Raw genomic sequence first — 16,850 nt, forward strand, 5'->3', positions numbered from 1 at the left:
CAGACCAGGTTCACCAGCAACAGAGCTGACTACAGGTACCTGACATGCTTTCCTCCATAACAAAGGACTGACACGTAAACAATAGCTTTCGCACTAGTTAGTATTCGAGGCACAGACTTGAGTGTGGTGAGGATGCGGCAGAGACATTGCAAAGAATGGAGATGCATCCTGGTCTTGTCAAGAAGGGAACCAAGTACACACAATCTTCTGTCCCTCTCAACTAGAACCACTTGGTGGGCAAAGAGCAAGCAGGAGGCCCCCACAGTCCTCACTCAGGCCACTGGCCACTGACAGACAGACACCTGAAGCACTGACTGACTGCTGGAGAAGCCTGTCGCTCTCACGGGTCCTGAGCCCAGTCCGGAGAGCTGCCACTGAGTTACCGTGGAGAATGAACTCAGCCATCCTGTGCCTTCCTCTCCACAGGCTCCTGTGCTGTCTTGAGGCTTTGCCCACTTAGGATCCTGGGGAGCAGTTAGCCACAGTTTAGCCAACTCAGCCCTGGAGGCAGAATGACAACCAGCACTGAGCAATGGAGCTGGTTAAGCTCTGTGGGCCTGTCATTGTCCTGCAGCCCCAGGAAGCAGCTAGGCTGTGCATTCTCGGGATCTCTGCCTCCTGGAGGCCCTGCGAAGCACACAGCCAGCCCGCCTTAAGCACTGTCACTAGGCAACCATTGGTCACATATACAAATTCCCTTTCTGGGTCCACTGGTGCAACCCCACACCTGTGGAATGCTCAGACACATGGTCCTCGCAAACAGACAGGAACCACGGTTCTGCGGCCCTGCTGCTTCCTGTGTGCAGGCCCTCTAGAGTAGCCAGCAGCAACTGACAGGCATTCCACACCCACAACCAAATAGGCCACACCCAGAGCTGCCAGCAAATCCACCTAAGAGAACTGAGGTGCAATCCACCAATTCCTGCAGCCTAGGCTACGAACACACCACGGACATCACCTATACTAATTACAGCTGAAGAAGCGACAAGCTCTAAAGTACTCATCTAGAACCAAAGTCAACACAACCATGCTGTTGGTATCCCAGCGCTCACTGTCAGGGCTGCACACACCTGTGATCTCAGCATTCCGGAGGACACTGCCGTAGGAGAATCTCAAGTTTAAAACCAGCCTGGGCTACAAAACAAGACACTATCTCAAAACAAAATAAAACAACAAAACAGAAGCTACCCTGGGGTGGGATGGAGAGATGGCTCAGTGATTACGAGCACCACTTGCTCTTCCAGAGGACAAGTTCAATTCTCCACACCCTCATGGTAGCTCACAACTGTCTGTAACTCCAGTTCCAGGGCATCTGACAACCTCTGAAGGCACAGGGTATACACAGAGTACATAGATACAAATGTAGGCAAAAACACACAAAATATAAATATTCTTTTTAAAAAGCTACCCTATAAAATTAGTAGAAGTGCCCAGTGTGGTGGTGCACGCCTTTGATCCCAGCACTTGGGAGACAGAGGCAGGCAGATCTCTGAGTTTGAGGCCAGCCTGGTCTACAAAGCAAGTTCCAGACAGTCAGGGCTTCCCTGTCTCAAAACATGACTCCACCCACCCCAACCCCACCCACCCCCCCCAAAAGTAGAAGCAACTAAGCCACCAAATGCACAAATATCAATGTGGAAAAACAAGCAGTGTAAAAGCAAAAGTAACACCATGGCTAAAATGGAACAAAATAGCAACAAACACAAGGAAAAGGAAATCAATGAACCACCTGAAAAAGAATACATGATAGCGGTCTTAAAATTTAATGAGATAATACAATACAGATATCACAACAAAATCAGGAAGAGATTCATTACATGAATGATAAGCGCAGCAGAGAGACAGATTAAAAAGAAACAAATCTGCAGCTAAAGAATTTAACAAGTGAACAAGAAACGCAGTGGAGACAGCCTTAGCAATCAGGGAAATGCAAATTAAAGTAACTCAGATATTCTATCTCACCCCAGTCAGAATGCCTACCATCAAGAGAAACGACTGGGGGCTGGATAGATGGCTCAGAGGTTAAGAGCACAGGCTGCTCTTCCTGAGGTTCTGAGTTCAATTCCCAGCAACCACAAGGTGGCTCACAACCATCTGTAATGAGATCTGGCGCCCTCTTCTGACATGCAGGCAAACATGCAGACAGAATACTGTATATATAATGAATAAAATAAATCTTAAAAAAAAAATTGAGACATTAAAAAAAAGAAAGAAAAATGACTGGGTCATATGGCAGGTTGTATGTTTAGCTTTTTGAGGATTCTCCATCCTGATTTCCAGAGTGGCTGTACCAGTCTTCACTCCCACTCACAGTGAATAAGGGGTCCCTTGTTCCTCGACAACACTTGTTGCCAGTTGTTCTATTGATCTTTGACATTATGATTTAGGTGAGATGAAATCTCAAAGTTGTTGTGTGATATTTTGTTTGTGTTCTGACAAAAGCTTGCCTGGAGATCAGAGGGTGGAGCTAGCCACTAGTTAACCATAAAGCCAGGCACTGGTGGCTCACACCTTTAATCCCAGCACTTGGGAGGCTCACACCTTCAATCCCGGCACTGGAGAGGCTCACGCCTTTAATTCCAGTACAATTGGGAGGTGGAGACAGGAATATGAGGCAGGTGGAGAGAGGCTCTTGGGCCCTTTCGGTCTGAGAGGTAAGAAGTCACTAGTGGCTGTTCTTTGCTTCATTGATCTTTTGGGTTAATATCCCTATATTTGACTACTGGTTCTTACTGATAAGACTAATTAGGATCATACCTCACAAAGTTGTCTGAATTTGCATTTTCCTAATTCTTAAGGATGATGAACACTTTTGAAGTATTTCTTAGTCATTTGTATTTCTCTATTGAGAGCTGCCTGTTCAGATCCCGAGCCCGTTTTTCAATTGGTTGCTTTCCTTGACTCTTAGTTTTTTGAGTTCTTTGTATATTCTAGATATTAATCTTCTCTCAGATATATAGCTAGGAAAGATTCTCTCCCTTTCTGTGGGTTTCTTCTTTCACTCGACTGATTATTTCCTAAGCTGTACAGAAGCTTTTTAGTTTTCTGAGGTCAATTTATCAATTGTTGGCATTAATTCCAAAGCAAACAAAGTCCTCTTTAGGATACTGCCTATGTTTTCTTTCAGCAGTTTTTAACATTTCAGGTTTCAAATTGAGGTCTTTGGTCTAGTTGGAGTTAATTTTTGTATGGGGTGTTAGATACGGATCTAACTTCACTTTTCTGCATGTAGACATCATTTTCTGAGAACAATTGGTTGAAGAGGCTCTTCTCCAGCATATGTTTTTGGCCTCTTTGTCAAATATCAGAAGGCTATACACCTATGTGTACTTATGTTAGGGTCTCTATTTTATTTATTCCATTAGTCTATATGTCTGTTTTTGTGACAGTTTCATATTGTTTTGATTATTACAGTTCCACCATAGGACTCAACTACACCACTCCTTTGCGTATGCCCAAAGAATCTGACATCCTATTCCACGGGTACTTGCTCAGCACTGTTAACTCCTGCCCTATTCATTCTAGACAGAAAAAGGAAACAGCCTAAATGTCCCCCAATAAACGAATGGCTAATGAAAACATGGTACATAAACACAATAAAATAGTATTTGAACCAAAAGAAAAAAAAATACTGGGTGGTGGTGGAGCACACTTTTGATTCCAGCACTTGGGAGGCAGAGGCAGGAGGATCTCTGTGAGTTCGAGACCTGTCTAGTCTACAGAGTGAGTTCCAGGACAGTCAGGACTACATAGAGAAACCCTGTCTCGAAAAAACCAAAATTAATCAATTAATTAATTAATTTAATTAAGTAGTATTTGGCTGCAAAGTAAAGCAAAATCATGAAATTTGAAGGTAAATAGGTGGACCTAGAAAAGATTATATTGAATGAGGTAACCCAGATCCAGAAAGACAAATGTCTCATGCTCTCTCTCATGGGAAGTTCCAAATATTCAGATGTGAGTACATAAGTAACCACAAACCCCAGGAAGCTATAAAGGGACCGTGAGAGTGGGGGGGCTTGAGAGGGGAATAGCAAGACTCAGGTGATATGGAGGGGAACGGGAAAAATGGAGAGGGGCACTGGAATTGGGGAAGAGGGAAGACAAATAACATCAAGGCTGTTTGACAAAGGCTGACAATGTCCCCAACAAGAACCATAGACTACCTGACAGGAACCCCAGTGCCAGGCATGGGAGCACTCACTCAAGTTGTTAGTCAGGAGAGTTCAAATGACTCCCAGAATAATGTGGCGGCTGCTGTTGTCCTTGGCTGCCTCTTGGGTCGGAGACAGTAAGTCCCTAACCCTGAAGACACCACATACTTAGGACACAGGGATTGAATAATTTGAGCTGGATCTAACATAAGTCTCCTATCTGTGGTCTCACATCCATAGTACCAGAAAATCTAGGCAAGCTGCCAAGGGGGGAGTAAAGATGAATAAAGAAAATACAGTATATTTAGATAAAGGAGTTTTATTCAACTGTAAAGAAGAATGGAATTTCATTATTCATAGTATTAACAGGAAAAGATGTTGTTGGTAGGAAAATAAATAGAGCTAGAGATCATCACTTTAAGCAAGATAAGACAGACTCAGAAAGACAAATACCACATTTATCTTTTATGTACAGCCTAGACTCGTGTGTGTGTGTGTGTGTGTGTGTGTGTGTGTGTGTGTGTGTGGAGAGAGAGAGAGAGAGAGAGAGAGAGAGAGAGAGAGAGAGAGAGAGAGAGAAGGGGGGAGATAAAAGCAGAAAAAGGACCCTGACGGGGAGGAACAGGTCTAAAGGGAGAACAAAGAGGACTGGAGTACATGTGATACGAAAGCAGAAGAAGGAACTATTTGGTAAAAGAACACCAGCAAGAATGGAGAAAGGGAAGAGCATATGGGGAGCAAATAAAACTAAAACAGAATGACATGTGTATGAAAATGTCAAAATGAAACCCACTAGTTTGCTAACTGAAAAACATAATTTCAAAATCTACCACAAACATGAATAACCATGAGCATAAATGGATTAAATTCCCCAGTTAAAATATACAAACAGGTTGAATGGAGTTAAAAATAAGACCCAAGGATACGCTGCCTACAAGAAATTCATTCCACCAGTAAAGTGGACATAGACTGAAGTGAAGAAACTGAGGAAAAATATCGTGCAAGCAGAAAAAAGAAATGAGCAAGAGTAGCTACAGATGCTGGGTGGTGGTGGCGCACGCCTTTAATCCCAGCACTCGGGAGGCAGAGGCAGGTGGATCTTTGTGAGTTCGAGGCCAGTCTGGGCTACCGAGTGAATTCCAGGAAAAGTACAAAGCTACACAGAGAAACCCTGTCTCGAGGGGGAAAAAAAGTAGCTATATAGCTATTAGATAAAATAAATCAAACACTTTAAAACACAAATAAGGTCACCATATGATAATAAATGGACCAATTCAACAAGATGAAACATCAGTTATAAATGTGTATATACCCAAAGCTGGAATATTCAATTGTACAAACCAGGTTCTGCTTGTATGTAATTATACATAATCATGGGACTTTAACACCCACTTTTGTCAAAGAAGAGATAATAGGCAATCTGTAAAGAAACCCTGAAGTTGAATTATACTGTAGGCCAAATAGATTAACAGAGAATTACAGGACATTTCATCTAACAGCTTCAGGATACACATTTTTCTTCTTAAGAAACATGGAGTTTTATTCAGGATAGATTATATGTTAGGCAGTAAGTCTAAAAACTGATGATAAAAACTAAAGCCTGAAATATCCTGTATTTTTTTCTGTCCACAATGGAGTAAAACTAGAAATGAACAAGAGGGACTCTAAAAATTATATAAAAGGGGCCACCAGGATCGCTCAGCAGGCAAATGCACTTGGCCCCAAGGATGGCACCTTCATTCAATCCCTGGTGTTGTGGAATATTAGCTGAAAATGTGTTACATTTGTTTATACTGTGGAACATTTGTTTAATGATGCAAAGATGTGTTACATCTCTTATGTTTCACTTGTCTAACTCTGTGAAGCTGTGTTACTTTGCTTGTCTAAAACACCTGATTTTTAATCAGATTTACTTGAACCAAGTGTAGTGATGAACACCTGTCAAGAGTCAGGAGAATCAGTACATCAAGATCCTTCTCAGCTACACAGTGATTTCAAGGCTACTCAAGAACCTATCAAGAAACTAAATTAAAAAACTTCTTGAAACAAATGAAAATCAAACCATGACATATCAAAACCTTGTGATGGAATAGGCAATACTACTAAGAGAGGTTTCCAGCAACACCTGCTTGTAGCCGGAAGTTTTCCTGTGTCCCACAGCCACTCAGTCCCAAGTAAACACACAGAGGTTTATATTAATTACAAACTGTTCGGTCTATGGCTCAGGCTTCTAGCTCTTTCATCTTAAATTAACCCATTTCTATTAATCTATGTATCTCCACGTGTCTCATGGCTTTCCTGTGTTGCATTACATCTTGCTTCCCTGGGCAGCTCTCAGCATCTCCCCTGACCCCACCTTCCTCCTCCCTGTATCCCTGCTTAGATTTCCTGCCTGCCTCTAAGCTACCTTGCCATAGGCCAAAGCAGCTTATTTATTAACCAATGGTATCAACACATATTCACAGAATACAGAAAGACCATCCCACAGCACCTGCTCACATTAAAAAAAGACTTCCAACAATGTAACAGTGCAACTCAAGGAACTAGAAGAAACCACAGGTGGTAAGATGTAGGGAAAACCAGAGCAGAGCAAAGATACAGACTGAAAAAGGAAAAAAAAAAGTATCAGTAAAAAGAGTTGTGGTTGGTTTTATGAAACTTAATCGCATGTAGCCCAAGCTGGTGGTAAACTCACTATGAAGCCAAGGCTGGATTTGAACTCCTGATCCTTCTACTTCTACCTCCCCAGCGCAGAGATTACAGAAGCATGCCACTTGCCCAGCTGTGGAGAGTTGGTTTTCTTGAAGATAAACAAAATGGACAGAATGTCAGCTACACTAATCACAAATGCTGTTTGACCTTAAGTTTCCTCCACAAGCTCATGTTCTGAACATCTTTTTACTCACTCATCGTACTGCTGGAGGCTCAGGAACCTTTACGAGATAAGGTTTCTACAAAAAACAAACAGGAAAAAGCCCCTGGAGACTATAGATTCTGGTTGCCATTCCTCCTCCCTTTCCGTTTCCTGGTCCACCACAATGTCAACAGCCCCCACTGCATGCTCCTGTCACCAAAGTCACTCCACCAGGCCATCCCTGCCATCATGGATCCAAAGTCCCTGGAATCACCATTCAGAACACAATTTCCTTCTTTTTCTCTATCAGGTCATTTGTGCACAGCTAATGTAATGAATACACTGAGAAAAGAGAAAAGAAACAAGATGAGAGGTTAAAAAAGGAGATTTACAACAGACACTACTACAGAAATATAAGTGCTATTATGCACAACTAAATACTAAAAATTGGAAACTCTAAGAAATGGATCAATTTCTAGACACACAACCTATGAAGCTGAACGTGACATAGAAAGCTGAATAGAAAAATAAAGGACATCAAATCAAAAAAGAGATCAAACTACCCATCTGCAAATGACATGACTTTCTATGTAAGAAAACTTAAGTCTCTCTCTGTCTCTGTCTGTCTGTCTGTCTGTCTGTCTGTCTGTCTCTCTCTCTCTCTCTCTCTCTCTCACACACACACACACACACACACACACACACACACACACACACACCACTAGAACCGAGAAGCAAATTTAATAGTTACAAGATATAAAGTCAATATACAAAAACCAAATACCTCTTTTATATATCAACAACAAAATTGCCAAGAAATCCTATTCATACAATAATACAGAGAGAGAGGCAAGGGGACAGGAATTTAGCCAAGAAAGTGAAGAGTCTCTACAATGAAAATTATAAAACCGCAATAAAAGAAATTGAACCTCCCCTCCCAGGAAAATGGAAAGTCATCTTATAAGCATAGATCGGACTTATTAATGTCAAAATGTCCACAGTACCCAAAGTGATTTACAGAGTTGATGTAGTTTTACAGAATTAGTTTTTTTTCAGAGACTGCTAAAATTTGGGCTGGCTAGATGGCTCATTAGGTAAGTATGCTTGTCACAAAGCTTTACAACATGAATTCAATGCTCAAGACTCAAATGGTAGAGACATCTGACTCCTGCAAGTATTCCTCTGACTTCCACACATCATGAAATACACAAATACACACACACAAAATAAACAAATCGGGGGAAATTAACTGCAAAGTTTTTTATGGCACTTAGTTGGCTGTGGTGGTGCACACCTTTAATCCCAGCACTTGGGAGACAGAGGCTGGTGGATCTCTGAGTGTGAGGCCAGCCTGATATAGTGAGTTCCAAGACAGCCAGAACTATACAGAGAAACCCTGTCTCAAAACACAAAACACAAACAAAAACCCCAAAATTGTGTGGAACAACAAAAAGCAAACAATCAGCACAAGCCCATGTTGTGGGATATTTTGATCGCACTGTGACACTCCAGACTGTCAAAAAAGTTTATCTTGAATTGAGGGCGAAACCAGCAACTAAAGCTGACTGGAATTAGCCAATGAGAAGCCAGCAATTTGGATGGAGAAGACACACAGGAAGGAAGGGGTGGGAAATAGAGTTGAGCTTCCTTTTGGTTCTGGGACTAAGAAGAGAGGGGTCTTTTGTGGTATCTCTGGCCAAAAAGCAAAGTCAGCTAGTTGCTACTCAACCTCTCTGAGCTAGCAGGTTTTCACCCCAGCTTCTGACTCCCAAGTCTTATTGATAACTAGAATGATAGAGACTTAATTTAAACCTACATATCATAGCCATAACAGAGATGGGGCCACAGGACCAGAAGCCCCTCCAAGCTTCGGCCTGAGCAGCCAGCAGGGTGCTGACTTTGGGGTCAGACAATAATTAAAATATTAGTAGATTCATGTACTGCCACTAAGCAGACAGGAAAACATCAATCCTTAGCAAAAAACCAAACAAACAAAAACTCAAAAAATCTGGTGAGGGCTGGGATGTATCTCAGTTGACAGTGATTATCTAGAATGTATGACAGCCTGGGTTCAAACCCTATCACCACATACACTGGATATGGTAGTACATACCTGTAATCCCAGCACTAATGAGGGAGAGGCGAGGAGGTCAGAAGTTCAAGGATATCTCAGCTAGATAAGGAGTTGAAAAACAGCCAGGCTACAAGAGACCTCACCAAAAAAGGGAGAGGAAAGGAGAAGGGAGAGAGAGGAAGAGAAGGAAAATAAACTACAAAAAAACTATAAACAAAACCATTGGGGAAATGCATTAGGACACTGGTCTGCACACAGAGATTTTGTGTTTTATATGATCCCACACTACAAAACTCCACCTCTGGTATTACATCAAACCAAAAGGCTTCCTCCACACAGCAACACCTCAGAGCAGACAATCTCAAGAATGGGAGAAATGGAGCCAGAAAGAAACCCAGTTGTTAAAGAGCTTGCAGGGCAAAGCCTAAGGATCTGAGTTTGACCCCTAGAACCCATATAAAGGACCAACTAAGCTGGACTCCCCACAGATAGCATCATACATACAATAATAGCAAAAAACTAGGAAACTGAAGAAGAACATTTGTAAGATTCTTAGCCACCAAGGAATTACTAACCAGAATATATGTAAGGAGACTAAACAAATCAACAGGAAAAAACATTTTTAGTGAGCAAATGGGACTGGGATGTAGCTCTATGGTAGAATATATGGTAGCTCTTGGCTAGCATATATGAGGACCCTAGGTTTCATCCCCAGCATTGAGCAAAGGAAAAAAGGGGGGAGGGGCATCCTAGAGTCACTGGGCTAAAGGTAGAGCTCGGTAGTAGAGCACCTGCCTGCTGTGTGCAAAGCCCTGAATAGACCCAGCTAACACATCTGAAAAAATGTTCCGCATCACTGTGCTGCTAAGAATGAGAATAACCACACAGGCTCTTATGTACGAATGCTGGGTCCCAGTCGGTGAAACTGTTTGGGGAGTATTAGGAGGTGTGGCCTTGTTGGAGGAGGTGTGTCACTAAGGGCAGGCTTTAAGTTTATCCAAACCATTCCCGGTCCGGGTGTGTGTGTGTGTGTGTGTGTGTGTGTGTGTGTGTGTGTGTGTGTGTGTGTGTGTCTCTCTCTCTCTCTCTCTCTCTCTCTCTCTGGAGGTTTGAATAAGAATGGCCCCCAGAGACTCATATATTTGAATGATTAGTCATCAGGCTAAGGAAGTGTGGCTTTGTTGGAGTAGGTGGGGCCTTGTTGGAGGAATATGTCACAGGGGCTTTTTGAAACCCAGTGCCCCTCTGATCTCTCCCTCTGCCTGCAGAGCAGGATGTAGCTCTTAGCTATTGCTCCAGCTCCATGTGTGCCACCACACTCCGCCATGATGATAATGGACTAACTCTCTGAAACTGTGAGCCCCAGATGAAATGTTTTATGTGAGACCAAAATGAGCCATCTTAGAAATAAGACCAAAATGCTTTCACCCTAAAATTAAGCTAAATTTCTCCTTTTGGGATAGGCCTTTAGTTACTGAAACCAGTCAGTTCAGATTCCAGAAACCAGGAAGTGTAAAAGTACAGAGTCACAAGATAGTCACGAGGTAATGCCTGCCAGACTATGAATGTCTCTCCTGGTTTCCAGGTAACTGACCACAGAAATGCCCCACTGAGGCAGCCAATGAGAAATGGTGGGGCAACACTCCTTAGAAGTAATTCTAGAAGTCCTAGAAGCGAGCCAATCAGAATTGTACCGTACTAGCACCCCTAAATGATGTAACCTTGTGACTTTTCCTTTAAAAACTGAGCTGCAGACAGGTGGCGCTTCCTCCAGCTCCACTGCGTTGGATGTATTGACGAAGTCCTGCTAGGCTTGTATGCTTTTGGATATCCAGAATTAAACCTTGCTTTTGCATTCCGCATGCTCGTCTTGGTGGTCTCTCTGGGGTCACGATCTGGCAAACATTTATAAGAGTTCCATGGTCACAGTGTTTCTTACAGAACAGTTACTAAGACACCCTCTCTCTCTCTCTCTCTCTCTCTCTCTCTCTCTCTCTCTCTCTCTCTCTGTGTGTGTGTGTGTGTGTGTGTGTGTCTCTCTCTGTCTCTCTGTGTGTATGTGTGTCTGTGTCTGTGTGTCTCTGTTGGTTTTGTCCCTCATGCTTGTGGATCAAGATGTAAGTGAGTCATCACCTGCTGCTCCAGCACCATGCCTGCCTGCACACTGCCATGCTTCCTGCCATGATGGTCATAGACTCTAGCCCTCTGAAATGTAAGCTCCCAATAGATTCTTTCTTTTCTAAGTTGTTTTGGTCATTGTGTCTGCACAGCAACACCACCAGCAGAGTACAAAACAAAGCCACAATGAGTTGTCATTCTACTGAGTTACAATAGCTGCTATGAAAAAACACATACAGAAAAGATGCTGGTGAGGACGTAGAAAAGAGAATTTTAAACACTGTTGGTAGAAATATAAAGTAGTGTAGTCATTGCAAAAAAAAAAAAATAGTTAAGGGTTCCTCAGAAAAACTGGAACTAGAACTGACATAGGATCTGTCAATCATACTACTGATCGTATACACAGAGGAGCTGAAATCAGTCTGACAAAGAAGTAACTGCACCCATGTTGACCGCAGCACTATGTACAGTCCTAAGACACAGATCAACCCAGGTGCCCATCAGTGGTCAACAGTCAAGAGGAGATGACACACAGACAATAGACAAATTTTCAGCAGCTTCATGGGACTGACTGGAGGGGCACTGCATGAAGTCAGGCAACCGAAGGGGAAGCAGACCCAAGGCTACGTGTCAGCATTCAGACCTGCTTCTTGGAATCCTGGCCAATAAGCAGATAATACCCTGGCCCGCCCAGAGTCCTGATGCCATCCTACATTACCTTTAAGAAAGGATTCCTCCCCTTCGCTCCCCCCTCACACACACACTTTGCCACAAGGTAGTGCGCACCTCCCCTCCTTCTCTCTGTCTCTCCTCTCTGTCTCTCTGTCTCTGTCTCTCTGTCTCTGTCTCTGTCTCTGTCTCTGTCTCTCTCTCTCTTTCCACCAAATAAAACTCTCCACTGAGCGCTGTCTGCATGATGGCTCTGTCTCTCACCCGCCATGAGACACCCTGGCTCAAACTTGCCAAGGACTCTCTTTCCTTATCACAGCACTAGGCAAGAGCTCAACCACAAACTACATCCCTAGAGCACCCAGAAAGACCACATGCTCTTAAAACCATTGAGGACAAACAGTTACTTTCATAATAGGAACACAGACGGCACTTGGGATGGAGAGATGGTGATTAGTGAATACAAGTGCTGTGAGATAGATAACTATGTTTCACAACACTTAACTGGATACTTCAAAATAGCTAGTCGAGTTTGAATGTTCCTGACTCAAAGGAGTGATAAACATTTCAGGTTAGAAACAGGGCAATTACCTAACCTGGTCATACATTGTACACAAGTACTATACCTCATAAATGTGTATAATTACTGCACTGAAGAACAAAATACATCCAAAGGAAGAAACATCATGCTTTAAGCCAGGGAGGCCTATCATGTTAAACAATCTTTTTTGCTCAACATGTTTTTTTTACATCATTTCTTAGTATCTTCTTTGAATCAGATTTTAAGATACCTCAAATTTGAGTGGGAAATGATACAAAACCGGTGTTCTCATTTTCAATCTGTTCTCTCTGTACGCCAGATCTGGCCCTGAGTGACTAGACATTTTCCCGGGTCGTATCTGGCTATTCTCAAAGATCAAGGACTCAGAATCACAGAAAGCAGTGACATCAACACCCCTCAGACTGGACAGTCGTTCAAAGGGGGAGCTCCAGAAGAGACTTTGTGGAGAAACAGCATCGTGAGAACGGGGTTATAATGGTCATGGCAGCTACCATTTGTTAGACCCTGACCAGAAGCTTTCCATGCTTCAACTCAACTGAGTCCCTTGTGAAGCATACACTATTCCCGCAGTACAGATGAGGTGAAAATACGGCCTATTCGTAATCAACACTATACGGCCTACTCATAATCAACACTGCTCAGAAAAGCAGAGCAAAGATTTAGTTCTGGTCAGCATGGCTCCAAAACCCATGTGTGAAATCAGACTCCAGTGTCTTAATTAATGGTTGTTCCCATAATGCTGAGAAAATAAAGCTGGGGCAACAAGAGAGATGACTTTATTACATCTACCAGCACACCCCTCTTCCCAAGCAAAGATGTTCATGGGCCAGGTGAGACCACAGCCTCAGAAAAAAACAAACAAAACAGTGTCTTAACTAAGAGAGAAAGCAAGAGATGAGAGAGGCAGGCTGACCTTGGTCAACTCTAAAGGAAATCTCCTGTGCTCCTGTGCACTGGCAGCTGGCTTCTCACGGCTCCTTTCCCTGCTAGATCACAACTCTGTCTCCTTCTTACCATATCATTCCAAATACCAATGTCCTCTCAACCCACTAGCAAGAAACCTCAGATAAGGCGTTAGCTGACAAACAGCTACCAAACCATACTTTGTAGAGCTTGTAGACAAGTATGATAGTCTCAAAGGCCAAATAGAACCTTCAAGATCAAAGAGAATGAGTAAATCCTAATCATAATTGGTAGACACGGTGAACAAAAAGTTCTAAAAGAAGATGCTTTCTGGCTGTGAAAATTCCCCAAAGGAGTCTGTGTCTGCAGAAACTTATTGGCTGATTAGAATAGCAGTGTGAAGAGACTGGAATGTCCAGGCTAATTACCTTATCTGGGCTAGTTCTGGCCCTCCAGAACAGCCATGCCTTACTCTCCACCCCACATCCCCACACATCAGAACTAACATCTTGTGACAATAGATAAAAACCTTTCAGAATGTACTGATTAGCAGACAATTAGCTTCTACCGATCTAAAAGCTAAGCGTGTCATCAGACAGCATCTTGAGCCTGTAAGAAAGCTTCACCCATCTCAAGGTAACTGCATCTCTGATAAACCCACCTAAATATTTTAAACTTGCTTTGATTCATGACCTGTCCATGTTGGAACATGGAATTTTGGAGAGCCTGAATCTGTGTTCCTAGGCCATGGTCTCTCAAAATGGCTCCCAAATAAACTAGCTCTTATTCCCTCTTAAGAAGAGAGCTGTGGTTTCTGTGTCCACACCACGACATATGAAGACTTCTAGGATAGCACATTAGGACTCTGCTTGAAAAATCAACTACTGGAGCAGCCACTCCCATACTAAAAATAATAGCTGATATTTACTGGCCACACTGGGCTAGTGCCGATGCTAAGTATTTATCCATGTAACCACATTTAACTCTAAGAAGCTTTGGGAAATGAGCTAGCGGCCAGTCTCCGCTGAGGAATGGTCACACTGTCAATGAGCAGACAAGAGAGAACACGAGGGCTTGTGGTCTCCTCACTAAGCCCACAACCGCCCCACTCACTCGCCACCTTTTTTGTCGACAGGCATCACAGCCATAGTCCGTCAGCCCTTACACCCCTCTAAAGATGTGGCAGCCCAACTTAACACTTGTGTTGTTGTAATAAAATACCCAAGAAAAGCCACTTAAGGAAGGTGGGTTCATTTTGGTTAGGGACTTAAAGGGGGATACGGCAGTCAGCGGCCACCATGGGGGGAAGGCAGGCAGCAAGAGCTTCCGGTAGCTGGTTTCACTGTACCCTCAGGCAGGAAGCAGAGAGAGAACGCTGGGACAGTTGGCTTTTTCCTGTCTATGTAGTCCAGGACCCCAACTCACAGAATGGTGTCATCGACATCTAGAGTGGGTCTTCTCACTTCAGTTAACCCAATCTAGAAACTCCTTCACAGACATGCCCAGATGTTTATCTCCTAGGTGACTCTCGAGCCTGTCAGGTGACAGTGAGCCTTAACTATCACACCAGAGAGGTACTACTGTCAGGGCTGAGCGGAGAAGATGTCCCCAGGTCATAGTGACATACACAGATACCCTGACCTGGGTAGGCATTAACCAGCACAAACACCTTCAAACAGGACAATTCCAGGTCATCAGAACACTTGCTTGGACCCCAGGCTCTGAAGAAAGGATCATAAGCAGCCTGTTCCATTTAGGATACTGGGACAGTGGCTGCTGCCTAACTTAGATTTTAAATGCCATCAAGGAGGCACTTTTATGGTATGAGAGAAGAGATGCTTTAACTCCTACTGCTCTTAGCACATGATGAGAGATTATGACAAACAGACACAGCTTTGGAACAGACAAGGATAAAAGCAGCTTCTCCCGATGAAAGTCAGTATTAACATTTTTCTGAGACTAGACTCAATAGAGCTAATATAAATGGGCCAGAATAATTATGGTTCTGAGAGCTCATCTATTTGGTTAGACTATTATCCAAAAGGGACTTGCTAACACACAGTCCTTAAGTAAATTCATCAGCATGCTTTGTTAATTGTGCATCTGCTCAAGCTCTCAACAGGGAACACAGGGATCCTCCTGAGCTCTCAGTTGAGAAGGGGACACATTCCTGATCCCTCAAGACAACTGGGTGCCTTTCTGGGCAATTTTTATTACTAAGCTGTGTCAGAGACAGCTCCAACATCATGCTGTAACTAGTCCTATCCCCAGGAATCCTGGGAGTCCATTTTCATTGCCCTTGAAAAGCCAAAAAGAAAGAAAGAAAGAAGAAAGAGAAAAGAGGAAAGAGGAGGGGGGCAGAGTAGCACCAACAGGATCTTAGTCAGGGAACATGAAAAGCTCAGAAGGATTCGTGACTCCTGACTGTACATTCCCCACTCCACAAAGGGGCAAAGAAGGCAAACAAATGACTTCAGAGAGAAGGTGGAAGCTTGCCCTGAGCCAGAGGTGAACCTCAGCCGAGCTGGATTGTATTAAATTCATCACAATTGTCATTTGCACTTCAAGGGCCTCTAGTTCCAAAGCTTTACCCACCCTTTACTGAGAGCCCTGGGGGGCTGGAAAAGGGTGGCCAGCGAGGGTAAACTGTGGGAAGGGAGATACTTGGAGCTGGTCAAGGGCAGTCTATTGCTAGGACAACCCAGAAAAAAAGGCCCTGCAAGAGCTTCAATATGCTGCAGCCAGGCCAGGCTTCTGTGGGCATTCCCTATCTACCTGTGACCACACTGACCACACTGCAGCCAGGCCAGGCTTCTGTGGGCATTCCCTATCTACCTGTGACCACACTGCAGCCAGGCCAGGCTTCTGTGGGCATTCCCTATCTACCTGTACCCCCCCCCCCCCCCCCCCCCCCCCCCCCCCCCCCCCCCCCCCCCCCCCCCCCCCCCCCCCCCCCCCCCCCCCCCCCCCCCCCCCCCCCCCCCCCCCCCCCCCCCCCCCCCCCCCCCCCCCCCCCCCCCCCCCCCCCCCCCCCCCCCCCCCCCCCCCCCCCCCCCCCCCCCTGTGACCCACACCTGCCACCCGCCAGGCCAGGCTTCTGTGGCATTCCCCCCCCCCCCCCCCCTATCTACCTGTGACCACACTGCAGCCAGGCCAGGCTTCTGTGGGCATTCCCTATCTACCTGTGACCACACTGCAGCCAGGCCAGGCTTCTGTGGGCATTCCCTATCTACCTGTGACCACACTGCAGCTCTAAACAACGAGGTCTAGGTTAACCAAGAAATGCCGAGAAGAACAGGAAAAGGAGACGTAAGATCTGGACAGTAGAGAAAGCGAGAGGACAAGGCAGAGGAGGAAGCAGTCTGTTTGGGAGCTGGTATTCTCATCCACCTTGCCATCTAGTTCCTCAGGATAATCCCGATCCCCAACCCCCGCTCCAGCTCTTTCTCCCATGGCTTGTATGATTCTGACCCTCAGTCTCTTCCTTTTCAGAAAGAGAATAATTATAGTTGCCTA

The 16,850-nt window shown here is 44.3% G+C and overlaps 1 protein-coding gene across 2 annotated transcripts in view; it reads right to left on the reverse strand.

Moving 5' to 3' along the window:
• Positions 1-16,850, reverse strand: part of Sil1 (SIL1 nucleotide exchange factor) — a 238,878-nt gene that overhangs the window by 159,636 nt on the left and 62,392 nt on the right. The gene's annotated exons all lie outside the window — the stretch shown is intronic.

This window comes from Peromyscus leucopus, chromosome 19 (genome assembly GCF_004664715.2).
Source record: "Peromyscus leucopus breed LL Stock chromosome 19, UCI_PerLeu_2.1, whole genome shotgun sequence".
Taxonomy (NCBI): domain Eukaryota; kingdom Metazoa; phylum Chordata; class Mammalia; order Rodentia; family Cricetidae; genus Peromyscus; species Peromyscus leucopus.